The sequence below is a fragment of the Nycticebus coucang genome, chromosome 14, assembly GCF_027406575.1.
Source record: "Nycticebus coucang isolate mNycCou1 chromosome 14, mNycCou1.pri, whole genome shotgun sequence".
NCBI classification, from domain to species: Eukaryota; Metazoa; Chordata; class Mammalia; order Primates; family Lorisidae; genus Nycticebus; species Nycticebus coucang.
Window position 1 is genome coordinate 32,391,087 of NC_069793.1, and position 27,582 is coordinate 32,418,668.

Consider the following 27,582-nt stretch of genomic DNA (forward strand, 5'->3'; position numbering starts at 1 on the left):
GTGTCAACCCTTCACACTTGATCTTAGCCAAAAGGCCAAGAAGTGATGTGTGTCAACCCTTCAAAGCGGTTTTGGAACTCTTCTTCTAGAATGGCCATCAGAACTGTCTTTGTATGAGATCTGACAAATAAGTTCATGAATTCATCCTAGAAAAAGTGCTTTGAAGGGCAGACTAGCCATTGGCATCGGTGCCTAGCCTCCCAAGGGGAGTACTTCAATGGTGACTGTGGTGATATTCAGCAATGAGGTGTGTGGCACCTTTTTAAGGATGAGTTGTCAAACTCAATTGTCCAACCTCATATATACACTCACATCCCCTTAATATTTTTTTGGCACTTTAATCGACCTTTTACAAAATGTCCACAAATCCAATTTATAGTTTGGGAGGAAATGTCTATTGGGTTTCCTGTAATGTTTTCCATTATAGTGTTATTCTCCAAGGTCATTACAATTTTTAAATCATTTCCATAGTTTTGAAATGCTTTATAAACTTGGTATATAAACTATAACTTTATAACTGGAATCTTAGAAGCTCCTACGTATTTGTTTCTAAAACTAATCCTTTGTTCTCAGAAAGTTTTGTACAGTAGATAAATAGATCCATAGGGAAATTAAAGACTCCTCGGCTCTCATGTAATTGAAAGCATTTTATCCAGCTACCTTACTTACTGTTTTGTGAATTTTGATAATGGTTATTTAATGGTTTGGTTTGGGTTTTTTAGGTGATGTATGTCTTTTGCAATGAATGATAATGAAAATTGGTTATTTTTAAACTTTATCTCTTGGCTAGGCACAGTGGCTCACGCCTGTAATCCCAGCACTCTGGGAGGCCAAGGCAGGAGAAGCACATGAGCTCAGGAGTTCGAGACCAGCCTGAGCAACAGACAGATTCCATCTCTTAAAAACAGCAACAACAACAAAACACAACACCCTTTATCTCTCTTATGTTTATGATTTTTTGCGTTGTGTAAAACAGGGTTTCCTAGCGTTGGCACTACTGCCATTTGGGGCTGGTAACTCTTCACGATGGGGCTGTCCACTAATGCCAATGGCACCCCCATCCCAAGGTTGTTGCAACAAAAACTGGCTCCTGACATTGCTGAGCGTCCTCTGGGAAGCAACATTTTCACCATTTAAGAACCACTGGTCTAGACTTTTCAAAAGACCATCTATTAATAATAATAACGGAGATATGGGCATTCCTAATTTGTTTCTGATTTTACAAGGAATAAAGCTTCTGGTATTTTTCCATTAAATACATCAGATTAGCATAGGAAGTCTTTTATGAGGTCAAGGAAGCAGAATTTTACTCTTACTTGAAAATAAATAAAATGTTAAATTGCAGTGAGTATTGATTGGTCAGAATGTAGGATAAATTCCTAGTGGTCTAAAAGAATTTGTACAATTCACAGGATGCTTAGGACCAAGGTTGAGGGTGTGTGTAGGGAATGTTGTATAACTCTTGACTCTGGACTTGACTCATAAAAGCAGCAAAGATTATATGCTAAGAGAACACAGCCAAGGCTTTTGCACAGGAAAGGAAAGGAAACCAAATACTAGGCTATTGCTATAATTGAAAACTAGCCTCTAGGTATTTTGAATAGATGGATCCTTTGGCCACTCCTTCCAAATGGTAATTTATAGCTCTTTTTGTTTTTCTGAACTCAATTTTATTAGGCTTCTGCTTTCAACATTTCGACTATAATAATGAAGCTAAGAGTCACTGTTATGAGCTTCTAATGGCCTTGAGAAATCTGCTTCTCTGATGGAGGTGATGATGGCAGACTTGGCAGGGAGCTGGGAGGTCATGTTCAGACCTTCAGAAACAGACTGGAGCTGAGACCACAGACGGCACAGGTGAGAGGAAGCATAAATTCTTAGCTTAGCTACTCAAACTCCACTTGTCCTGAACGGGCCTCCCTCTGTGGAGGGGTCTGAGGTCCCCTGGGCTGGCGGATTTATGTCCGCAAAAGCAGTGTAGTAGAAAGAGATTAAGAGAGCTTTCAAAGGGTGCGTGAGTGGGTTGCTTCTCCATCTGAGTGGTCTGGGACACAGAGCTCAGTCTGTGAGGACCTGGGTTCATGCCAGCAGAGGGAGTAGAGCAGGCCTGAGGAATGGAAGGTCACTGGCAAATTGGGTGCTGTGATAATTATATCCTTGTTTCCTTGAAGGTACCGGTGTCCTTGATTTCTCAGCTTCAAAGTGAACTGCCTCTGAAGTAGGGGACATTCACACCTGCGCTGCTGCCGTTGATTTCTGCCTTCCTGGCTGCAGACTCAACAAGACAACAATACATCTGTTGACATTTTCAAGGCCATGTTCATAAACCAAGCATGGGAAGATTCTCTTCCACCCTTTCTAAATGAAAATGAAAAGGTTAGTGTGCTTAGTGGGAACTCGGCAATGAACCCAATTAAATGGTTTTACCTTAAATTCAGATGCTTTATAGGTCAGACATTTTACCAGGGGTATGTAACCCTTTTTCTTCTCTGCTGCAAACTGGAAGAAAAAGAGTTGCTTTGGGCTGCACAGTAAATACATAAACACTAATGAAAGCTGATGAGCAAAAAAAAAAAAACAGTCCATGCATACTTTTTGCAATATCCAACTCCACAGATAAAAGCAAAACAGGCCTTAAATAATCATTATGTGGCCCACAGATCACAGGTTGGACACCCCTGCATCACCACTCCCCCTAATTCTCACCCCCACCCCAAAAGGACAATCACAGGACCAGGTCTAGTAATTACTAGAAGTATCAGTCTATAGTACACCAGGAATGGCTTTTTATGCATTATTTTTTATTTTTATTTTTATTAAATCATAGCTGTGTACATTAATGCAATCGTGGGGATTTCCTTTTTTTAAAAAATACCATTCATCTTCAGAGAAGTTGCCAACAATGGTTAAAAGGCATAAGCATAGTTCTGCCTTTTGTATTTTCCCTGTAAAGTTAGATTCCTATGTGATGTTGAGGGAATGGAGAGAGGGACCTGTTTGTCCACTGAGCGCAGTGCAGTGACATTTTCCCTGACTAAACACGTCTATCTCCTGCCTTTCTACCCTGACTTTCAATTTATCATCTGGACCCTCCCATAATTAAATGGGCAAATTTAAAACCATATTCTGATTTTAAAATTCCACTCGTTAAAGTTCTGATGACCCATTTCTGGTACTTAAAACCTTCCCATTTTTGCACTTATTATGCATAAGTTCCTGGACCCTGTCCTCTGTTCTTTCTTGCTGTTGCCTTCAGTTTTATAGACCACATTCCCTTCCCTAGGCAAAAGTAGGTACTAATCAAAACCTAGAAATTGCAAAGAGGGAAATATTTCTGGCCAGCTGTTGTTCTGAGCATGACAGTGATAAATACTGGTTGCATGTACAAAATATTCCCTCTTTTTGACTTTTGCTCTGAGATTTTAAAAATAGGCACTGTTGTACTGATGAATTCCCAGTTTAGTGACACATCAATACCTAAAGTCTTTTCACATCGAAAGAAGACTCGCCTACCTCTGTCTTTCTCTTCTTCTCTCCCTCCTCTTTTCTTTCTCTCTCTTTCTCCCCATTGTTCTGAAAAATTTCCACTCTCTAAGATCAAGGGTAATGACTGCTCTGACACCCAGAAAGAAACAAAAACTCCATCCCCTCAAATCAGCTCCAACCTGTCACCTGGGACCCTGGGATTCTGGGCTTTTGCCTGTGATTTAATGACGAGACCCCGTGGTGCAACCCAGGTGCTGTATCTCATACCCTTGCTGATTGCCAAGGGAACATTTCATCTGTTGACTTTATTTAGCTATGCTGGTCTGGCAAACATACCTGAAGCTGTAAATTACTTAAATTCTTAAATTATTTGGTGTAGAAGGCAGTCTTTTCTACCTTAGCTGTCTAATCAGAAGATGAAAAACCTGTTCATTTGCAAGTTATAAAAACTTTGACAGACTTGTGCCTTTTAAAGAGTAAGAGAGACCTCTCTGACCCTAGAAGTGTAACAGGGGCCCAAACAGGCATTGTTAGCACATTTTTCTCTAAAATCATGGTGTAAACCTGACTGGATTAGAAGAGGAACGGGAAATAAACACTGACCTGATGGAAGCTGCCCTTCCACCAGACGCTAAGGGACAAAAGAATAAACTGTAAATAAGGAGTAGTGGGACACAGCAAGGGCCTTTGTCACAGTGCCTCCCCCTCCCCCATTGTCACTGGACCCCGGGGAGGGAGAAGTTTAAAACTGTAGGAAGTTTGATATAACTTAAGCCCTGTGAGTATACAAAATTATTACCAGGAGAGGTGGCTCACACCTGTAATCTTAGCACTGAGATTGAGGTGGAGGCTGAGGTGGGTGGATTGCCTGAGCTCAGGAGTTCAAGACCAGCCTAAGCAAGAGTGAGACCCCATCTCTATTAACAATAGAAGAACTAGCCAGCTATAGTCCCAGCTACTTGGAAGGCTGAGGCAAGGGAATCACTTGAGCCCAAGAGTTTGACGTTGCTGTGAGCCATGATGTCATAGCACTCTACCCAGGGTGACAGAGTAAGACTCTGTCTCAAAAAAAAAAAAAAAAAAAAAATTAGGGCGGCGCCTGTAGCTCAGTCGGTAAGGCGCCACCCCCATATACCGAGGGTGGCGGGTTCAAACCCGGCCCCGGCTGAACTGCAAACCAAAAAATAGCTGGGCGTTGTGGCCGACGCCTGTAGTCCCAGCTACTCGGGAAGCTGAGGCAAGAGAATCGCTTCAGCCCAGGAGTTGGAGGTTGCTGTGAGCTGTGTGATGCCACGGCACTCTACCGAGGGCGATAAAGTGAGGCTCTGTCTCTACAAAAAAAAAAAAAAAAATTACTACCTAATTTTTAATAGTCAAATATGTCATTGTTTTACTTATTAACCTTTTATTTAGTACATTTTATTAAAAATGAAACTCAATACATGTTTCGCTAAAATAGAGACAAACAACAAAAATAAATCATGTTCTGGGGTAGCCAAACACGACCATATCAGATTAGGGCTCCAACCTACCACCATTTCACTCACTCTCTTGAAGAAGAATGGTTGATCTGAAGCAAAAACAAGCATTACCTATAACCGTACAAAAATACAAACTGTAGGAGTATAGAAATGATTCATAAAAATTTTCTGACTACCTTATGTTAAAGCTACTTCTGGAATCAGGTGATACTGGGTTTTTGTTCATAATTATCCAAATATTCTTCTAATTTTCCTTCTTCAGTGACAGGCAGGAGGGTTTTAGTTAAGACAGTTGATTTTTCCAGCTGGGTTTGAATTCCTGACTTAAGTTTTATTAGCTGTGTGACGTTGGGGGAGTTACTTAACTTCTCTGTGCATCTGTAAAATACAGATGTTACCTTTTCCATACATCTTCTTTACTTCTTTGATGGTAAAATACGTAACATAGTACCTGACACGTGATAAGTGACTCACACATGTTAACTTACTGTTACTCATCATTCACTATGTGCTTTGGTTTCATTTTCTCCTAATAAACAGCACCGTGAGGTAGTTGTCATTATTCCCATTTTACTGAAGAGGAAATTTAGTGCAGGTTCCATAACTAGAATAAGAAGAGTCCAATTTGGAGCTCAGGTCTGTACATATCTGTGGCAGGGTTGGGTCCCCAGGAAGCCAATTCTGCGACAGAGATCTCTGTAGGACGTTTACCAGGAAGCGCTCAGGACAGCATGTGTGGGAGGAGGAGAAGCTCACCTGCTGTGCACTAGAAGTGACCGCAACCAAGGCCTCAGTCCACACTGCAGGAGCTATGGCACTGACATGGCCCTGGAGATCTGGACCCGCTGGCGCAAGAGGCTTAACCCTTCCTTCCACCCATTCTCCTGTCCTCAACTATAGGTGGCCCCAGAAGGATATGTGGCTTTGTGTAAAGCAGCTCCCTTCAGCCAAGGACTAGCTCCAGAGAGGATCTTGGCTAAGAATTGTCAGCAGCCAATACTCCCAGCAGCTGGGGCTATAAACACTTCAGTCTGGAGGGGGAATCTGAGCCTTGAGTCACAAGGTCCACACCTCCCTGAAGCTAAACGGGACAGTGTTCAAAGTCATCTCATGGACCATGGGGGCTGTGGTCACTGCTCTTTTTGTCCTGGATCCCTCACATATCGCTTGTATCAGGGAGTCCGGGGAGCATACGATGGACTGCTATTTCTGTGACCTACAGGAGGTGCTTTGTGACTTCAAAGAAGCACAACAGCTGCTAACCACCACCAAAAGCAAGTAAATCACCAACAGGCCCTGGCTGCCACACTTTATATTCCCTTTACAGACGGTTATAGGATTGAGCGTTTACAAAACACTTAAATAGCCCAAGTTTTAAAAATTCAATCCCTCTAGCAAGTACTTTTTTACGGTGTATGTCATGATCCATACACTTGAACCACAGAACTTTAAAACTAGAAGGAGTCTGAGAGATCCAACCCCTTCATTTGAGTCAGGGTGGAGGGGAATGATTTAGTCAAGGTCACACAGCAAATTAAGTGTTATACACAATGGGATTGGGACCATAAGCATGAAAATGGATATCTCAAGTAGAGGTTAGCCGTTTGCCAACTGCTAAGAAATTATAAAAACAAATTCTTGGCTGAAAACTTGAAAGGATAGGTTTGGAATGTTATCTTAATGCACATTACAATCTTGAAGTTTCTTGTCATATCTAAGATAAAGTACTGTGTTTATATTTTATTCATTTCCATGCAAAATGGCTTCTAAAACTAAATGCCAAGAATTCTCACTGACATGGTGTGTTCAGCATTTCTTTGACTATATTTTGTTTCTCTTTGACAATAAAATATTTTATGATTAAAATACTCCTATATTCTTAGCACGATAGTTTTTCTCCATGTAATTGATACAATTATGTAAATACGGTATAGTGTTGGAAATCTTTAAAGAACCAATTACAGATTTGAGACCAAAGTCTTATCTTTAACATACTTTTCAGAAAACTTATCAGACATATGGAGCTGTCGGGTTTTAAATAGTGCCACAAATTTTATAGTAACTTATCATCTAAAGTGCAGTATTCTCCAGCATATGGATATATCCACAACCACAAAGATTAGTGCTCAGCCAAAAAGCTTTTAATTTTTCATTATCTCCTTAGTATACTACCTGGCTAAAGTTAGAGACATTTAAAAATCCCATATGATTGTTCAACTCTTCGGAGATGTTAACCTTTAAATTTCCAGGAGAAAATCTACTGGTCAATATCTGACTATTAAGAACCGTGGCTCAGGGTGGTGCCTGTGGCTCAGTGAGTAGGGTGCCAGCCCCATATACTGAGGGTGGCAGGTTCAAACCCAGCCCTGGCCAAACGGCAACAAAAAAATAGCCGGGCGTTGTGGTGGGTGCCTATAGTCCCAGCTGCTCGGGAGGCTGAGGCAGGAGAATCTTGGAAGCCCAAGAGCTGGAGGTTGCTGTGAGTCCTGTGACATCATGGCACTCTACCAAGAGCGGTAAAGTGAGATTCTGTCTCTACAAAAAAAAAAAAAAGAAAGAAACCATGGCTCACACCTATAATCCCAGCACTTTGGGAGGCCAAGGCAAGAGGATCATCTTGAGGCCAGGAGTTTGAGACCAGCTTGGGCAACTAAGCAAGACCACCATCTCTATGAAAAATTAAAAGAAAAAAACAAAAGCCAGGTATGGTGGTACATGCCTATGGTTCCAGCTATTCTGGCTGAGGTAAGAGGATCATTTGAGACCAGGAGTTTGAGGCAGCTATAGTGAGCTATAATTGTATCATTACACTCCAGCTTGATAACAAAGCAAGCAAGACCCTATCTCTAAAATAAATAAATAAACAAATAAAAATCAGTAATGTATGAAAAATGCTTACAACAGTGCCTGCGATCAGTAGTACTTGGTTGATGCCATATCATTGGAATTTGCTTTTTTTTTGAGGCAGAGTTTTACTTTGTCACCTTCAGTAGAGTGCCATGGCCTCATGGCAACCTCAAACTCTTGGGCACAAGTGATCCTCTTGTCTCAGCCTCCTGAGTAGCTGGGACCACAGGTGCCTGCCACAATTCCCAGCTTGCTCAGGCTTGTCTCGAACTCCTAAGCTCAAGCAATCTACTCACCTTGGCTTCCCAGAGTGCTAGGATTACAGGTGTGAACCTCCACACCTTGCCTAGAATTTGCTTTTTAAACTAGATGGTTGAACCTTTACAAACAAAGTTAAAGATGAAAATTTAAAACTAGATTTACCTAAGAGGTCATGTTAAATTTTTGATTTTTATAATGGAATGAATGAACTCTTTGGTGAAATAGAATCACTGGCCTAGATAGACCATAAGTTTAGATTCTAAAGATTCGTTCCACAACTTGATACACATAATGAATGAGACGGTAAATTAACAATTTTTAACCAGAAGAAATTTGATTCTGGAAATCAAGGAACAGTGTTCTGGTAGTGAATTCTAAAAAAACCATTCTCAGCTGATGGCTTCATGAAAGATGGAGAAAAATATAGTAGTGAAAGGTGCAGGCTCTAGAACCAAAGGACCTGAACCCAAATTGTAACTCCACCACTTAAGAAAAGTTAGTCTAGGACATTTCTCTGTGCTTCAGCTTTTTCCTTTATAAAGTGAGGATAATAATACTTAGTACTTGTCTAGGAGAGTTGTTATAAGAAGTAAATAAGTTAAAATTGGAGAAAAAAAAATCTTTGTAGTGGTATCCAGCACATAACAATTGCTCTATAAACTTTCATAAACTAAGAAATATTCTATATCTGAGAATTCCAACATCTTAAGTTCTTACAGGCTACATTGGTTGGTTGTTTTTCCATTGACCCTCTCTCCTTGGTTGACTCTTTCTATACTTGGTGATCTTTGATTTGAACTCACACTTGGTGTCTCTGAACCGCTTTCTTACTATGAGGGCACAATGTAAGGGTATATGGCACACCCTTGGGAACAGGACACAACTACAACAGGGACTCTACCTAACAAATGCAAACATTGTAACCTAATTGTTTGTACCCTTACAGTAATCTGAAATTAAAAAAAAAAAAAGAAGAATTTGCATCTGCTTATGTTGGGAGGCAGGGGAAATTCACCAACCTGAGCCCTTTCAGAGCCCTTCTGTCCTAATACAGAAGTCTCAGTATCTTGGCTTCCACACTTTCCTGTTGTTTTAGGGCTTCATACAATGTTGCTTATTACATCAGCCCTCACGACAACCAAATTTTCTTATTTTCTTAGTACTCTTGGCTCCCAGTTCTGGCTTTAGCTCACTTTTTGAGAGAAGGGCTATCCCTAGACAATTCTCTTACTACCAACAAGTCTGGCAATAAATTTTTTAAATGGTCCAGTTCTTTTGTAGTGAGAAAATCTTCAAAGTATCTAGTTGTCGGCAAGGGACTTGAAGAGAAACTTCTCTAAAGAAGACAGGCGCACGGCCTACAGACATATGAAAAATGCTCATCATCCTTAATCATCAGAGAAATGCAAATCAAAACTACTTTGAGATATCATCTAACTCTAGTAAGATTAGCCCATATCACAAAATCCCAAGACTAGAGATGTTGGTATGGATGTGGAGAAAAGGGAACACTTCTACACTGCTGGTAGGAATGCATATTAATACATTCCTTTTGGAAAGATGTTTGGAGAACACTTAGAGATCTAAAAATAGATCTGCCATTCAATCCTATAATTCCTCTACTAGGTATATACCCAAAAGACCAAAAATCACATTATAACAAAGATTTGTACCAGAATGTTTATTGCAGCCCAATTCATAATTGCAAAGTCATGGAAAAAGCCCAAGTGTCCATCGATTCATGAATGGATTAATAAACTGTGGTATATGCACACCATGGAATATTATGCAGCCTTAAAGAAAGATGGAGACTTTACCTCTTTCATGTTTACATGGATGGAGCTAGAACATTTCTTCTTAGTAAAGTATCTCAAGAATGGAAGAAAAAGTATCCAATGTACTCAATCCCTACTATGAAACTAATTTATGGCTTTCCTATGAAAGCTATAACCCAGTTATAACCTAAGAATATGGGGAAGGGGGAGAAGGAGGGGAGGGAAAGGGGACGATGGGCGGAGGGAGGGTGATTGGTGGGATTACACCTGCGGTGCATCTTACAAGGGTACATGTGAAACTTAGTAAATGTAGAATATAAATGTCTTAACACAATAACTAAGAAAATGCCAGGAAGGCTATGTTAACCAGTGTGATGAAAATGTGTCAAACGGTCTATAAAACCAGTGTATGGTGCCCCATGATTGCATTAATGTACACAGCTATGATTTAATAATAAAATAAATAAATAAAAAGTCTTACTTCCACTGAAAAACAAAAAAAAACAACAAAAAAACCCCCAAAAGTATCTATTTGTCAATACTGCCAGAAGCTGATTTATATCAGTCAGGATTAGCAACCTTATGCTGCTGCAACAAACAAGCCCCAAACTTTTGTGGCTTAGAAAAACAAAGGTTTATTTCCCATGCATACTACATACTACGGTATCTGTCTCATGATAGAGTCTGCATGGCCTCTGCTCTATCTCATCCTTGTTTGGGTGATGGAGCTTTGACCATCTGGAACATCATCAGTCCATGTAGCAAGGCAGAGAAACATGGCAATTCATACCCTGGCTCTTAATGGCTTCTGTCAAGAAATATCTCACATCATTTCTGTTCACTTTTAATTGATCAAAGCAAATAAAGGCCACACATAACTCCAAAGGGATGGGGGCATAAACTCAGGAAGGAAGAGAACTGGAAATATCAATGGACATCATTAATAATTACTTCATGCTTTTTTCCACCTAACATTACAACAAACATTTTTATATTCTTATATAGAAGTGGTAATTATATGTTTTCCAAAATTTATATTATCAAAATCGCTAACACATAAAATATAAAAGAATAATATAATAAAAAACTGTAACCATAAATTTAAATGCTTGCATAATAGTGCAGATGGGGAGGATCCAAAAAAATTAAATATTTCAAACATACTAAATTTAAAATGTTGAAATCCTTTTAAATTGTAAAAGTGCCATGTACTTATCATTTAAAAATTTTTAAATACAGAAAAAAATAAACAATAACTAGACTTGTAATAGATGTGCATTCCAGTCTTGGTGCCTGCAGCTCAGTGGCTAAAGCGCCAGCCACATACACTGGGGCTGGCAGGTTCAAACCCAGCCTGGGCCTGCCAGACAGCAATGATAACAACAAAAATAACAACATCAACAACAACAACAAAAATAACTGGGCATTTTAACAGGCACCTATAGTCCCAGCTACTTGGGAGGCTGAGGCAAGAGAATTGCTTAAGCCCAAGGTTGCTGTGAGCTGTGATCCCATAGCACTCTACCGAGGGCAACAAAGTGAGACTCTGTCTCAAAAAAAAAAAAAAAAAAAAATGTGCATTCCATAGGGGAAGGAAAGTACCAGCAAAGATAATGAGGGACCAAAGTACAGAGAATATTTGCAGAAGAGCCAGTAATTTGTTTTGCTAGCATATATGGTACTAATGGCAAGTGAGGCTAGGAAGTTAAATGGCAGTGTACCATGGAGGGCTCTAAGTGCTACTGAAATTTTTCAGCAGAAAAATACCATAAGTTCAATCCAGCCTTTACTGTATACCTGCCATGTACCAGATATTATGTTAAGCACTCGGGGTATCAAAATGAATAAAACACAGTCCATGCTTTCAAGCAGCTTCATCTAGGAACATAATTGAAAATGTACCTGGGGAGGTGAGAGGGCGGCGTGCAGCTGGGACGACCGTCATGCGTGAGTGTTATCTCTATCCACGTGGGGCAGGCGGGTGGCCAGATTGGCAATGCCTGCTGGGAACTGTACTGCCTTGAACACGGAATTCAGCCCAATGGTCAAATGTCAAGCGACAAAACCATCGGTGGCGGCGATGACTCCTTCAGCACGTTCTTCAGCGAGACTGGGGCTGGCAAGCAAGTGCCCAGTAAAAAAAAAAAAAGAAAGAAAATGTACCTGGGAAGATTGACCCAGACCATGTAGGAGAGACCAGAGGCCACTGCAATAGTCCAGGCAAGAGCTCAGGAGGCCCAGACTAGAGGACCAGTAGTAGAGCTGTAAAGGTAGGGTGGACTCAAAGGCCATATGTTGGCCAAGCGTCAGTTCCAATTACCCAGATGTGAGGAGTAAGGAAAAGGGAAGAACCAGGGATCATACAAAAGTTGCAAACAGGAAGGACAAGGAGAATAACTAGAAATATCACATTAGAAGAGCTAGAAATATCAAGAAGAGCACTTGGCTTGGGGCAAAAGGTGATAACTTTGGTTTTAAACACATTTAATTTGAGATTTGAGATTCCATGATATAGTGGTCCGTTGGTATCCACAGGGGATTGATTCCAGGAGCTGCTACAGATATCAAAATCCACAGATGCTCAAATCCCTTATATAAAATGGTGTAGTATTTACACATACCCTATGCACAGCCTCCCACTCACTCTAAATCACCTCTAGATTACTTATAATACCTAATGCAATCTAAATGCTATGTAAGTACAGTAGAACCTTCACCTCTGCATTGACCACCTCCTTAGGTTGACCTAATTTTCATAGAAAGGACATGGACACATGTACTCAATGGAAGTTCCTTATGTTGACCATTTTGCTGACCATTATGTCCACCTGCTGTATGTTGACCATTTTGTTATAGTCCCTTGGGTGGTCAACTTACAGAGGTTCTGCTTATATTTGTTATTCTGTATTTTTAAATATTTGCATTAATTTTTATTGTTGTATTGTCATTTTTTACTTTACTTTTTTCCAAACACCTGTATTTTAGATCTGAGGTTAGTCGAATCCCTGGATGTGGAACCCACTGATGCAAAGGAGGGCCAGCTGTATACCCGGGAGGAAGTACCAGCAGTGAGTTAGACATAGGAAAACACAACTGAGGGACGGGTCAGAAATCAGAGTCTACCAGCAGCAGTGGTTTACACCATTTGAAGAAGATAAGGTTGCTAAAGGATAGGGTGCTTCAAAGTATTTTTTTTTCTTTAAATTGTAGGAAGAATATGCAAAGAATCACAGGACTTTCTTACACGATAAGACAGTGAGACACAAAACTGCTCCTCTATCCAGAAGCCCTGTGCTGTCACAGTGAATGAAACTCCTTCCTCACAGACCCATTCCCTTACGTCCTGGACACAGAAATTGGAGTCTTAGGCACAGCTGTACTGGTTTCCACATCCAGGGGTTCCACATCAACTAACCTCAGATCTAAAATATAGGTGTTTGAAAAAAAGTACAGTAAAAAATGACAATACAACAATAAAAATTAATACAAAGTTTTTTGGTCTCCAGTTACTATGTAGAGACCCCCAAATAATGCTTGAGTCCTGATCAGACAATGCCTTACCCAACAGGGAACCTCCAGTGCAGCTGACAGAGGTGGTACCCGGAGTGGACATCGGGCTGGGGCGTGTTGAAGCGGGGGGGAGGGTATTAGGGAGATCAGGAAAAGGGAACAGGACTCTGAATGGAAGGTCTTTGGTACCAGATCAAACCAGTGAGGCCTTAAAGGTTCTCCTGAGGCCCAGCCATGGAACGTGCGCAAGCACACGGGCACACACACACACACACACACACACTCACAATTATGTGTTTACTAAATGCATACAGTGGGAATTTGGAATAAACAGGTCAGCACGGACAAATCTTCATCAATACTTGGTTTGACAGTTATGATGTTCATGTGGCAGGATGGTTGACTGAAATATTCAGTTGATTCCCTTTCCCTTCATTCAGTCGTCTAGGCTTTGTGATGCTTTGCCTGGAAAATTTAGACAGGGCAAAGAATTGGAGGCAGCTTCTTGTAAAAGTTTTGCTCATTAGAATGCCATTGAACACTTAAAAATGGCTCATTTTTGGTAAATTTGATGTTAGGTATATTTTGTTACAAATCAAAAATTTGAATGAAATACAAAACAATTTTATTCTGAGCAATCTGATATGTGAATGTTATAACAAGAAATAAACATAGCATTCATTATTGCTTCAAAAAAGTTTTGCATCTTGAAGGACCATGAAGGGTATTCTGGAGAGGGAGGGCCGAGGGAGGATGACTTTGAGAAGTGACGAGCTCCGGAGAAGTGATATTCTGTTAGGGAAGAGTCCAGAATCATCTAGATAGGATTTGCCCCTGCTTCCTGGCAGAGGCTGGATGGGTAGCATCCAGTTGGGAGGGGCTATCCATGCTCCCAGGGAGTCCGGATGCCTTTGTCTCACCCAGAGTCCCTCCTTGCCCCCAGGCAAGGTACAGAACTGCCTACTCAGCCTGGAACAGAGGCAGGGATTTTACCTCTTGTGTATCACTACTAATCAGCTCCTAGACCTGGGCCAGCCAACTGGTAAGTATTCTAAAAATAAATGAATGATGGTGGGAAGGCAGGGCCTTGATGTTGCATGAAACCTCTGGACTTATGCACTAGCTTATGGATTGGAGAAAAGGAAGGTAGATGGTTGACTTTCTCAGAAGCCTGGCAATATGAGGGTGTGGATTGGATTTGTGGAATATAATAATGACATTTTTTGCACACCTGAGAACCTTTTTAAAAAAACTATTTCCCTACATCCTTCACAATATGTTATATAACTCAGTCTTGCAAACAAATAGATATTTATTTAGCAGTGAATAAGCAGGGTCAAGAGCTGTAATTCTCAGGTGGATGTTGTGGTTTGTACCTGTAGTCCCAGATACTCAGGGTAATGAGGTGGGAGGATGCCTTGAACCTAGAAGTTCAAGGTTGGTCTAGGCAACAAAGCAAGACCCCATCTAAAAATTTTTTTTAAAAAGCTATAATTCTCAGAGTGGAGGTACAAAAGCTTGTTCTTCTTGGAAGCCCCCTATATTCCTGGCAGCCAAGAATCCAGATACATGTGAAGAATGGGTGTGAGTCAAGTCCAGGGTAAACCCAATTAAGTCCTTACATGGATTTTGAGGCCATTGGCTGCAGTAGAGAGGGCTGGGTGGTGAATGTAGGAGACTTGGGGTCTCTTCTGCAAAATAAGAAGTTGAATTTGATGGTGAAAGGTTTGGAATTCAACCTGGCCTGGCCTCCCTCAACGTCTCCAGAGTGTGTCATTTCTGATTGGTCAGGTATCTACTCTGCAGTGATTAAATATCTTAAATATCAGCTTTACACTCAGGTCTCTGCCACATGAGGACAAGTCTCTTGAACGCCTTCAGAAGACAGGTAATTTGGCTGTCCAGAAACAGAAGAATCATAGGAATTCATCCAAAGCGTTGATTTATCATGATTATAAACACTGTTCTGATGACTCCAGGACAATTGCGATGTGTAATATTAACATTGACTTCTCATCACTGGCTTTGAGCCCCCATTTTCCATCTTCTAAAATCCTTTGTCCCTTTACTGTAAAGTACTATTTTCCTTGGCTTCAAAACATGTGACACCTCTCCCATCAACGTGGAAAATAAGAAAGAGCAGCCTGAACCGGGAGTATGCGAGGCTCTCTCCTAGTGTCTCCCCATTCCTCCTTGGGAGAATGCCAGCTACAAAGACAAGATGCTGAGTTAAGACAGCGAGGCAGCCAAGGAGTACAGATGGTCCCTGACTTACCACGGTTCTATTTTTTGACTTTACAATGATGAGAAAGTGATAGGTATTCTATAAAAAATATCCTTCTCTTGTGATGCTGGCAGTGGCAGCTCCTTGTCAGCCATGCATTTTCCACTTAGGATATCCTCAATTCACAATGCCTTTATCTGGAGGCAGGCCCACTGGAAGCCGAGGAACATCTGTGTTTTGTATTCTCTCACCTCTCCATGTTTTTGCTATTGTTTCTTCCACCTGGAAAATCCTCTCCGCTCCCTTCCCTCTGGTGAGTTTCAACCACTCTTCAACACCTCAATCTGTGCTTACTCTGCTTCCATAAAACTTGTACCGAATCCGCTGATCATTTTGTAAATTAAGTATTATTTATAAATCTGTTTCCTTCCAGAACTCCTGAAGGGCAGGAACTGAGTTTGGTTCTCTGTGTACCCCACTGTCTAGCAAAGCACTTGACCTGGAGAAGTCTGGTGTCCTGGAAGTCTCTATCAGCTCCTGAGTAACACTAAGCCCACCCCCGGGCATAGCTAAGTGAAGCTAAGTGAAGCAGGCCTGCACACATGATGCTGATTGACAAGTCAGATTTCCTAACAAGATTTTGAAGGAGGAATCACAGGACTTAGGAGTCAGAAAACGTAGCCTCTGGAAGGTCACAGAGAATTGTGACCTCCCAAAGCTGACCTTGAGATAAAGATGTATGTGAATATAGAAAGTTTATCTGGGAGGTTGTCACACAAAGCATAAGGGATGATGGGAAAAGTGAGACAGAGAAAAGACAAAAGTCAATAAAAGGTGCATTAACAAGCAGGTTACCATCTTGGGAACTGGCTTAGTCCTTCTTGAATCCTTTGATAAACCACACGGGATGCACCACTGTCCCAGTGGAGAACAGAAAGACTGGGACACTGATCTACTGGTTACGGCTGTACCTGCCCGCAGCCCAGCAAGCTGCCCTGGAGCGAGAGAAATCTTTCACAGAAGCAGAGAGAGGTGGATGCTTGGAGTGGGGAGTTGCCAGCCTGTGGAAAACTAGTGCCCACTGTTGCAGGTGAACGCCAATGTGGGGCAGAGAATCTGGGCAGCCCATTAACACCACCCGTTGCAGTAACCCAAGGCCAAAGCAAAGCCCAAGTTATGGGGTGGCAGGAACCAAGAGCCTCACAGAGGAGGCTGATCTGCACAGAGAAAAATGTGGTAGAGAAGCAGGAGAAGCCAAAGGACAGTCCACACAGTCACATAGACAGAGCAAAGCCTGGCCGTCACTTCCACCGTCCCCAGCAGCAGCCCTGGGGAGCCCACTTAGAACAGCCACCATAGAGATCGGACCCAGGTTTTGCACCCTGGCAGTGACTCTTCCTTTTTCCTGCCATAATTTGTCCCAACTTCTGTTCAGACAAATGTTGGTCAATTCTTCAAAGCTGCACTGACCTGTATGAAGCCCTACAGAATGTCAAAAAATTCCCACCCACCCCTATTTGCTTTCTGAGCGAGACCCTTTGCTGCTTCATCCAATGCCCTGGAGGACCCAGAATCTCTGGAACACCTGCATTCTTTTTTTTTTTTTTTATCGTTGGGGATTCACCGAGGGTACAAAGAACCAGGTTACATTGATGGCATTTGTTAGATAAAGACCCTCCTAAAATATGCAAATTGTGTTCCACCCCCCCAAAGTTGTGCCACACACCGTGACCCCCAATCCCCTCCCTTCTTACCTCTCTCTCCTCTCCCTCATCCCCCACCATGTACTAGGTCATTAATTGTCCTCATATTAGAATAGAGTACATTGGATTCTTGCTTCTCAATTCTTGTGATGCTTTACTAAAAATAATGTCTTCTACTTCCATCCAGGTTAATACAAAAGATGTAAAGTCTCCATCTTTTTTTTTTTTATTAAATCATAACTGTATACAATGATATGATTATGGGGCATCATACACTCACTTCATAAGCCATTTGACACATTTTTATCACAGTGGTTAACATAGCCTTTCCGGCGTTATCTCAGTTACTGTGCCAAAACATTTACATTCTACATTTACCAAGTTTCGCAATACCCCTGTAATATGCACCACAGGTGTGATCCCACCGATTCCCCTCCCTCTACCCACCCCCCCCTTTCCCACTTCCCCCTATTGTTAAGTTGTAGCTGGGTTATAGCTTTCATGTGAGAGTCCCAAATTAGTTTCATAGTAGGGCTGTGTACATTGGGTATTTTTTCTTCCATTCTTGGGATACTTTACTAAGAAGAATATGTTCCAGCTCCATCCATGTAAACATGAAAGAGGTAAAGTCTCCATCTTTCTTTAAGGCTGCATAGTATTCCATGGTATACATATACCACAATTTATTAATCCATTCGTGGATCGATGGGCACTTGGGCTTTTTCCATGACTTAGCTATTATGAATTGGGCTGCAATAAACATTCTGGTACAAATATCTTTGTTATGTTGTGATTTTTGGTCTTCTGGGTATATGCCCAGCAGAGGGATTACAGGATTGAATGGCAGATCTATTTTTAGATCTCTGAGTGTTCTCCATATATCTTTCCAAAAGGAATGTATTAATTTGCATTCCCACCAGCAGTGCAGAAGTGTTCCCTTTTCTCCGCATCCACGCCAACATCTCTGGTCTTGAGATTTTGTGATATAGGCTAGTCTCATTGGAGTTAGATGATATCTCAAAGTAGTTTTGATTTGCATTTCTCTGATGATTAAAGATGATGAGCATTTTTTCATATGTCTGAAGGCCGTGCGCCTGTCTTCTTCAGAGAAGTTTCTCTTCAAATCCCTTGCCCAGCCTGCGATGGGATCCCTTGTTTTTTTCTTGCTGATGCATTTGAGTTCTCTGTGGATTCTGGTTATTAAACCTTTGTCAGAGATATACCCTGCAAATATCTTCTCCCATTCTGAGGGCTGTCTGCTTGCTCTGCTTACTGTGTTCTTAGCTGTGCAGAAGCTTTTTAGTTTGATCAAGTCCCAGTAGTGTATTTTTGAAGCTGCTTCAATTGCCCGGGGGGTTCTCCTCATGAAATACTCACCCAGACCAATTTCTTCAAGGGTTTTCCCTGCATTCTCCTCTAGTATTTTTATAGTTTCATGTCTTAAGTTTAAATCTTTAATCCAATGAGAGTCTATCTTAGTTAATGGTGAAAGGTGTGGGTCCAATTTCAGTCTTCTGCAGGTTGCCAGCCAGTTCACCCAGCACCATTTGTTAAATAGGGAATCTTTTCCCCACTGAATGTTTTTAATTGGCTTGTCAAAAATCAAATAGCGGTAAGTAGCTGGATTCATCTCTTGGTTCTCTATTCTGTTCCAGATATCTACTTCTCTGTTTTTGTGCCAATACCATGCTGTTTTGATCACTATCGATTTGTAGTAAAGTCTGAGGTCTGGTAGTGTGATTCCTCCTGTTTTGTTTTTATTTCTGAGTAATGTCTTGGCTATTCGAGGTTTTTTCTGATTCCATATAAAACGAAGTAATGTTTTTTCAAGATCTTTAAAATATGACAGTGGAGCTTTAATAGGGAGTGCGTTGAAATTATATATTGCTTTGGGTAGTATGGACATTTTGATAATGTTGATTCTTCCTAGCCATGAGCATGGTATGTTTTTCCATTTGTTAACATTTTCAGCTATTTCTTTTCTTAGAGTTTCATAGTTCTCTTTATAGAGATCTTTCACGTCTTTTGTTAGGTAAATTCCCAAATATTTCATCTTCTTTGGCACTACTGTGAATGGGATAGAGTCCTTAACTGCTTTTTCAATTTGACTGTTGTTGGTGTATATAAAGGCTACCGATTTATGAATGTTGATTTTGTAACCTGAGACGCTGCTGTATTCCTTGATCACTTCTAGGAGTTTTGTAGTAGAGTCCCTAGTGTTTTCCAGATACACAATCATATCATCTGCGAAGAGCGAGAGTTTGATCTCTTCTGACCCTATATGGATACCCTTGATCGCCTTTTCTTCCCTAATTGCGGTGGCTAAAACTTCCATTACAATGTTGAAAAGCAATGGAGACAATGGGCAGCCTTGTCTGGTTCCTGATCTGAGTGGAAATGATTCCAATTTAACTCCATTCAATATGATATTGGCTGTGGGTTTGCTGTAGATAGCCTCTATCAGTTTAAGAAAAGTCCCTTCTAGACCAATTTTCTTGAGTGTTCTGATCATGAAGGGATGCTGGATATTATCAAAAGCTTTTTCTGCATCAATTGAGAGAATCATATGGTCTTTGTTTTTTAATTTGTTTATGTGCTGAATTACATTTATAGATTTACGTATATTGAACCAGCCTTGAGACCCTGGGATAAAACCAACTTGGTCATGATGTATAATTTGTTTGATGTGTTGCTGGATTCTGTTTGTTAGGATCTTGTTGAATATTTTTGCATCTATATTCATTAGTGATATTGGTCTATAATTTTCTTTTCTTGTTGGGTCTTTTCCTGGTTTGGGGATTAGGGTGATGTTTGCTTCATAGAACGTGTTGGGTAGTCTTCCTTCTTTTTCTACCTTTTGGAACAGGTTGAGTAATATAGGTACTAATTCCTCTTTAAAGGTTTGGTAGAATTCTGACGTGAAACCATCTGGTCCCGGGCTTTTCTTTTTAGGGAGGTTTTGTATAGTTGATGCTATTTCTGAACTTGATATGGGTCTGTTCAACATTTCCACTTGATTCTGGTTAAGTCTTGGAAGGTGGCGTGCTTCCAAGTATCGGTCTATTTCCTTCAGATTTTCATATTTCTGAGAATAAAGTTTCTTGTAATATTCATTAAGGATTTTTTGGATTTCTGATGAGTCTGTGGTTATTTCGTCTTTGTTGTTTCTGATTGATGATATTAGAGATTTTACTCTTTTTTTCCTGATTAGGTTGGCCAGAGGTTTATCTATTTTATTGACCTTTTCAAAAAACCAGCTTTTTGATTTATTGATCTGTTGTATTATTCTTTTGTTTTCAATTTCATTTAATTCTGCTCTAATTTTGGTTATTTCTTTTCTTCTACTGGGTTTGGGGTTGGAATGTTCTTCCTTTTCCAGTTGCGTGAGATGTCCCATTAAGTTGTTAACTTCCTCTCTTTCCGTTCTCTTGAGGAAGGCTTGCAGTGCTATAAATTTCCCTCTTAGAACTGCCTTTGCAGTGTCCCATAGGTTCTGATAGTTTGTGTCTTCATTGTCATTTTGTTCCAAAAAATTGGTGATTTCTTTCTTAATCTCATCTCTGACCCAGCTATCATTCAGCATAAGGTTATTTAACTTCCATGTTTTTGTATGGGTATGCAGATTCCTGTTGTTACTCAATTCAAGTTTTATTCCATGATGGTCCGAGAAGATGCATGGAATAATTTCTATTCCTTTAAATTTACTGAGGTTAGACTTGTGACCTAAAATGTGATCAATTTTGGAGTAAGTTCCGTGGGCTGATGAGAAGTATGTGTATTCAGTTTTGTTGGGATGAAATGTTCTGTAGATGTCTGCTAAATCTAAATATTGGATGGTTAGGTTTAAATCTAAGGTTTCTTTGCTCAGCTTCTTTCTGCAGGATCGATCCAACACTGCCAAGGGAGTGTTGAAATCTCCAACGATTATGGAGCTGGAGGAAATCAAGTTACTCATGTCTGTTAGAGTTTCTCTTATAAATTGAGGTGCATTCTGGTTGGGTGCATAGATATTAATAATTGAGATCTCGTCATATTGAGTATTACCCTTAACAAATATGAAGTGACCATTCTTGTCCTTCCTTACTTTTGATGGTTTAAAGCCTACTGTATCTGCAAATAAAATTGCAACACCTGCTTTTTTCTGATTACCATTTGCCTGAAATATGGATGACCATCCTTTCACCCTGAGTCTGTATTTGTCTTTTAAGTTGAGATGTGACTCTTGTATGCAACAAATATCTGGCTTGAGTTTTTGTATCCAGTCAGCTAACCTATGCCTCTTTAGAGGACAGTTTAAGCCATTCACATTGATGGAGAGTATTGATAAGTCTGGTGGAATTTTGGGTATCGAGTTTTTCAAAGGTCCAGTGGACATTTTTAATCCTTTCACCAGTGTGGAAGTTGGAGTTTGATCCGAAGTTTCTGAGTGAGTTTACTTTTGTGGTATAGGATTGGGTTGGTCATTGTGGAGGATAGGTCTGAGAACATCCTGAAGAGCTGGTTTACTTATGGCAAATTTTTTCAACATATGAATGTCATTGAAGTATTTAATTTCTCCATCATAGATGAAACTCAGTTTAGCTGGATACAAGATCCTGGGTTGAAAGTTTTTTTGCTTTAGGAGATTAAAAGTTGATGACCAGCCTCTTCTGGCTTGAAAAGTTTCAGCAGAGAGATCTGCAGTTATTCTAATATTCTTACCTTTGTACGTTATAGTTTTCTTTCGCCGGGCTGCTTTGAGAATCTTCTCTTTCATGTTAACTTTAGTGAAGCTAATTATGATATGTCTGGGAGATGGCTTATTGGGGTTGAATCGTGCTGGGGTTCTGAAGCTGTCTGCTATCTGAATTTCAGATTCTCTAGGCATGTCTGGAAAATTTTCTTTCATAATTTCATGTAGAAGGGCCTCTGTGCCCTTGGCAGCCACTTCATCGTTCTCCGAAATTCCTATAACCCTTATGTTGTTTTTTTTCGAATTATCTGAGAGTTCTCTGAGTGAGTGATCCGTTTTTGCTCTCCATTTCTCTTCCTCTTTGAGAGATTGGGAGCGTTCGAAGACTTTATCTTCAATGTCAGAAATCCTTTCTTCTGCTTGCTCCATTCTGTTACTGAGGGATTCTACTGTATTTTTCATGTCTTTGAGGGCTGTAAGTTCTTGTTTCAGTGTGTCTAAGTCTTTGGTGGTTTTGTCTTTAAATTCGTTAAATTCTTGAGACAATTTTTGAATTTCTCCTCGAATTCCTAATTCCATTTTATTAATCTTGTCTGCAAACCAAATTCTGAATTCAACTTCTGACATCTCAGCCAGTTGTTTATGAATGGGATCTTCAATCACATCTGCCGTATCTTTTCTTGGGGGGGTTGATCTATTCTGGTTATTCATGTTACCAGAGTTTTTCCGCTGATTCCGCCCCATGGTTTACTCCCTTTGGTTTTTCCCCTGGGGTTTTATCGAGGGCCCGTACAGTGTTGTGGCCTGAGAAACTGGGGCCCTGTCTGGTGTGGTGGAGCAAAGTGGTTCTGTCTTGTTTTCAGCTGGTTTCTGTTCGATCCTATTGCAACTTCTACTCTGGCTTGAAGTCTCAGCTGTGTGGAAAAATCAGCAATTAAGTCACCCCGCCTGCCCACCTCTGGCCCCAGTTGGAAAAGGAGAATCAAACCTTCCTACAATCGCACACCCAGGGCACCGCCTGAAAAGTCCTCAGTCTATTAGCCCAGTTCAAAAGGTCCGAATCAACTGTCTCAATCGGCACTTGTCTCGGGTGGAAGGGTTCAAGAGGTCTCTGGGAACTGGATCACAGGGGCCTGGTGACTCCTCTGACACAGCTCACCCCAGTGCAGCGTGGAGTCAGGAGGAGCCACCCAGCAAACAGAGCAGTCTGGGAAGGTTGACATCTCCTTCCCCACTTTGCCCCTCCGTCGGACCCAGTCACTGGTATCTCTGCAGATGGCTAACCCAGTTGCCTGCAGTGAACATACACTCCAGATGTTTGCACCTGTCTGAATCGCAAGGAAGTCTGCCAGGCCCCCGCAGACTGCCGCTATCTAGCAGGAGGAGATGGGGCCTGACATCTTTGAGTGTTTGATGCAGGTGATGGGAAGGAGGTGTTCACTCAGGCTTAGCCCCGTCCCTGATGGATGCTGCTAACAGAACAGAACAGAACAGACAACTTTGTGAGGTTCTGTCTCTGTTCCTGTCGTCGCCTACAGGAGACGGGCTGTTTTGAGTTCAAACGTCTTTGCTGTTGGAGAATTGCGTCTGAACACCTCTCTGGGTCGGCCCCGCCCTGGAAGCTTCCCGGGTTTGTGAGCTGAGTGGCCGGTGGCCTCCTCCGGTTGCCCAGGGAGACAGGGGGTGTGGTCTCAGAATATCCAGAAGTGAGCGTTCTGCCGTTAAAGAAAAAACGGCTGTTGATCTACCTCCAGGGAACTGCTGCTCTGGTGTGGGCACTCGGGCGACCCTTTTCTCCTCTGTCCCACGCCCCAGAGTCAGCACTGAGCGGCCGCAGTTTGTGCTGGGTCCACACCCCTTAAGAGATCCCCCAAGAATCAGAACTCTTGGGGGATGGGCCCCCAGACCCCGATTGGGAGTTGGGGGGGAAGCTAGAGTTTCTTTCAGTTTTACGTAATACTACGTCCGGGGAGGGCTCCTGCACTGCACCGCAGGGAAGTGCCGCCAAGGCTTGATTTCCCCTCAGCAGAGTGCCCTCTCCTCGCTCACGTGTCCCAGAGTCAGCGCTGACCTGACGCAGCTCAGGCACTGTGCACTCCCCTCAAGAAATCACCCAAGGAGCCGAACTCCTGGGGGATAGGCCCTCAGACCCCGAGTGAGAGTAGGGGTTCTCAGCTCTCAGCGAGGAGGCCAGAGTCTTATTCAGTCTTGGGCCCCGTATGCCTGGGGAGGGTTGGTGCACTGCACCGCAGGGAAGTGCCGCGAGGCGTGACTCCCCCTCAGCCCGGTGCCCTCTCCTCACTCGCTCGCCTCAGAGTCAATGCTGACCAGTCGCAACTCGGGGACTGTCCACTCCCCTTGAGAAATCACCCAAGGATCCGAAGTCCTGGGGGACAGGCCTCCAGACCTCAGTGGGTGGGAGGGGAGCGCCGGGTATTCAGGGTTGCCGGCAAAGGATTCCCAAAGTTTTATTCAGCCCTATGTCCGGCAGGAGAACGCCACGGCACCCCAGTAGGGGAGGTAGGTCCAGTTTTTAGAAGGTCTCTCCCGTGGAGTGTAGTGGGAGGGCCTTTAATTTCTGCCCGTTTGTTCAATTGTGGGGCTCATGAGCCGGTCTCATGGGGGAGGGGGACTCCCGCCGCTTGGTGGTGGATTTTGTACCTTTTGTTTGCGTCCTTGTGATCACAACTTGCCTCAGCGGTGTTGATGTGCGTTCTTCAGCCTTCTCTCTTGGTGAGGCTCAAGTCCACCAGGATACTTACTAAATTCCTGTCCCTTAACTCTCCTTCTGGACGGGAGCCTTTGTTGAAAGCTGGCTTCAGTCCGCCATCTTGTCCGGCCCCCCTCTCCATCTTTTTTAATGGCTGAATAGTATTCCATGATATACATATACCACAGCTTGTTAATCCATTCCTGGGTTGGTGGGCATTTAGACTATTTCCACATTTTGGTGATTGTAAATTGAGCTGTGATAAACAGCTGTGATAAGCAAGTGTCCTTATGGAAAAAAGATTTTTTTTCTTCAGGGTAGATGCCCGGTAATGGGATTTCAGGATCGAATGGGAGGTCTAGTTTGAGTTCTTTGAGGTTTCTCCATACTTCTTCCAAAAAGGTTGTACTAGTTTGCAGTCCCACCAGCAGCATAAAAGTGTTCCCTTTTCTCCACATCCATGCCAGCATCTACAGTTTTGAGATTTTGTGATGTGGGCCATTCTCACTGAGGTTAGATGATATCTTAGGGTGGTTTTGATTTGCATTTCTCTAATAATTAGGGACGATGAGTATTTTTTCATGTGTTTGTTAGCCATTCATCTGTCTTCTTTAGAGAAGGTTCTATTCATCTCTTTTGCCCGGTGATCTAAGGGATTTTTGGCTCTTTTTAAGTTGATTAATCTGAGTTCTTTATAGATCCTAGTTATCAAGCTTTTATCCAATTCAAAATATGCAAATATCCTTTCCCATTGTGTAGGTTGTCTCTTTGCTTTGGTTATTGTCTCCTTAGCTGTACAGAAGCTTTTCAGTTTAATTAAGTCCCATGTGTTTATTTTTGTTGTTGTTGCAATGGAAGTCTTCCTCGTAAAGTCTTTCCCCAGGATGATAGTTTTAAGTGTTTTCCCCACACTTTCTTTGAGGATTTTTATTTTTTTGTGCCTTAGACTTAGGTCTTTTATCCATCTTGAATCAATTTTTGTGAGTGGAGAAATGTGTGGGTCCAGTTTCAGTCTTTTACATGTGGATATCCAGTTCTCCCAGCACCGTTTATTGAATAGGGATTCTTTCCCCCAGTGTATGTGCTTGTTTGGTTTATCAAAGATTAGGTGGCTGTAAGATGTGAGTTTCATATCCTTGTTTTCTATTTGGTTCCAAATGTCTTTGTCTCTATTTTTGTGCCAATACCATGCTGTTTTCATCACTATGGCCTTATAGTTCAGCCTAAAGTCTGATAGGCTGATGCCCCTGGCTTTGTTTTTATTACTAAGAATTGCCTTGGCTATACGGGTTTTTTTTCTGGTTCCACATAAAATGAAGAATTATTTTTTCCAAATCTTGGAAGTATGATGTTGGTATTTTAATAGGGATGTCACTGAATCTATAGATTGCTTTGGGAAGTATAGACATTTTAACAATGTTGATTGGTCCCAGCCATGAGCATGGTATGTTCTTCCATTTGTTAATATCTTTGACTATTTCTTTTCTTAGGGTTTCATAGTTTTCTTTATAGAGGCCCTTTACCTCTTTTGTGAGGTATATTCCTAGGTATTTCATTTTCTTTGAAGCTACTGAGAATTGTGTCTTTGATTAGCTTCTCATCTTGGCTGTTATTGGCATATACAAAGGCTACTGATTTGTGGACATTGATTTTATATCCTGAGACATTACTGTATTTTTTGATCACTTCCAAAAGTCTTGTAGTTGAGTCTTTGGGGTTCTCTCAGAATAAGATCACATCGTCAGCAAAGAGGGAGAGTGTCACTTCCTTTGCCTCCATTTGATGCCCTTTATTTCCTTTTCTTGCCTGATTGTATTGGCTAGAACTTCCAGCACTATGTTGAATAGTAGTGGTGACAGAGGACAACCTTGTCTTGTTCTAGTTCTAAAAGGAAAAGCTTTCAGTTTTACTTCATTCAGTATAATATTAGCTGTGGGTTTGTCATAGATAGCTTCGATCAGTTTAAGAAATGTGCCGCCAATGCCTATACTCTTCAGTGTTCTAATTAAAAAAGGATGCTGAATTTTATCAAATGTTTTTTCTGCATCTATTGAGAGGATCATATGGTCTTTGTTTTTGCTTCTGTTGATATGGTAAATTATGTTTATGGACTTGCGTATGTTAACCCAGCCTTTCATCCCTGGGATAAAACCTACTTGATCATGATGGATGACTTTTTTAATGATAAACTGTAATCTATTGGCTAGGATTTTATGGAGAATTTTTGCATCTATGTTCATTAGTGAAATTGGTGTGTAGTTCTCCTTTTTAGTTGGGTCTTTTCCTGGGAAGACCTGCATTCTGACCTCCAGCAGGATTCTCTTTTCTTTCTTTGCGGTAGGTCTGGTATTATCTCCCATATTTCTTAGTCAGCTATTCTGGGTTCAGACTATTTGCCGGACACAAAAGTGGTGGCAGGAAGGGAGGTGAGGGCAGAATAAGCAACACACATTCATTGTAGGACACATTCAACTTAGGTGGTACAGTAAAGACCTGAGCCCACTGCCTGGAAGCAGCCCCAATACTGTATGTTAACGCAGCAGTCCCCAGTCTTTTTGGTACCAGGGACCAGTTTCGTGGAAGACCATTTTTCCCTGGGGAGTAGGGATGGGGTTAGATTTTCATGAGGAATACACAACTTAGATTCTAGATTCCTCACATGCGTTGTTTACAGTGGAGTTCATGCTTCTATGAGAATCTGATGCCACTGCTGATGTGACAGCAGGGGGAGCTCAGGCGGTGATGCAGGCCATGGGCAGCAGCTGTAAATACCAGCTGCCCTCTGCTCACCTCAGGCTCTGCAGCCTGGTTCCTAAGGGGCCATGAACTTGTACTGGTCTGAGACCCAGGGCTTGGGGACCTCAGTGTTAATGCTCACTGGCTGGGGAGAGTCAATTTGGTTTCTTTGCTCTA

The 27,582-nt window shown here is 41.6% G+C and overlaps 1 long non-coding RNA gene across 1 annotated transcript in view; it reads left to right on the forward strand.

Annotated features, from left to right (window-relative positions):
* Positions 1 to 27,582, forward strand: part of LOC128566028 (uncharacterized) — a 120,067-nt gene that overhangs the window by 68,752 nt on the left and 23,733 nt on the right. Inside the window, exons 3-4 of the long non-coding RNA XR_008374369.1 lie at positions 1,678 to 1,857; positions 2,172 to 2,376. This is a non-coding gene — a long non-coding RNA (uncharacterized LOC128566028). The remainder of the gene's footprint in view (positions 1 to 1,677; positions 1,858 to 2,171; positions 2,377 to 27,582) is intronic.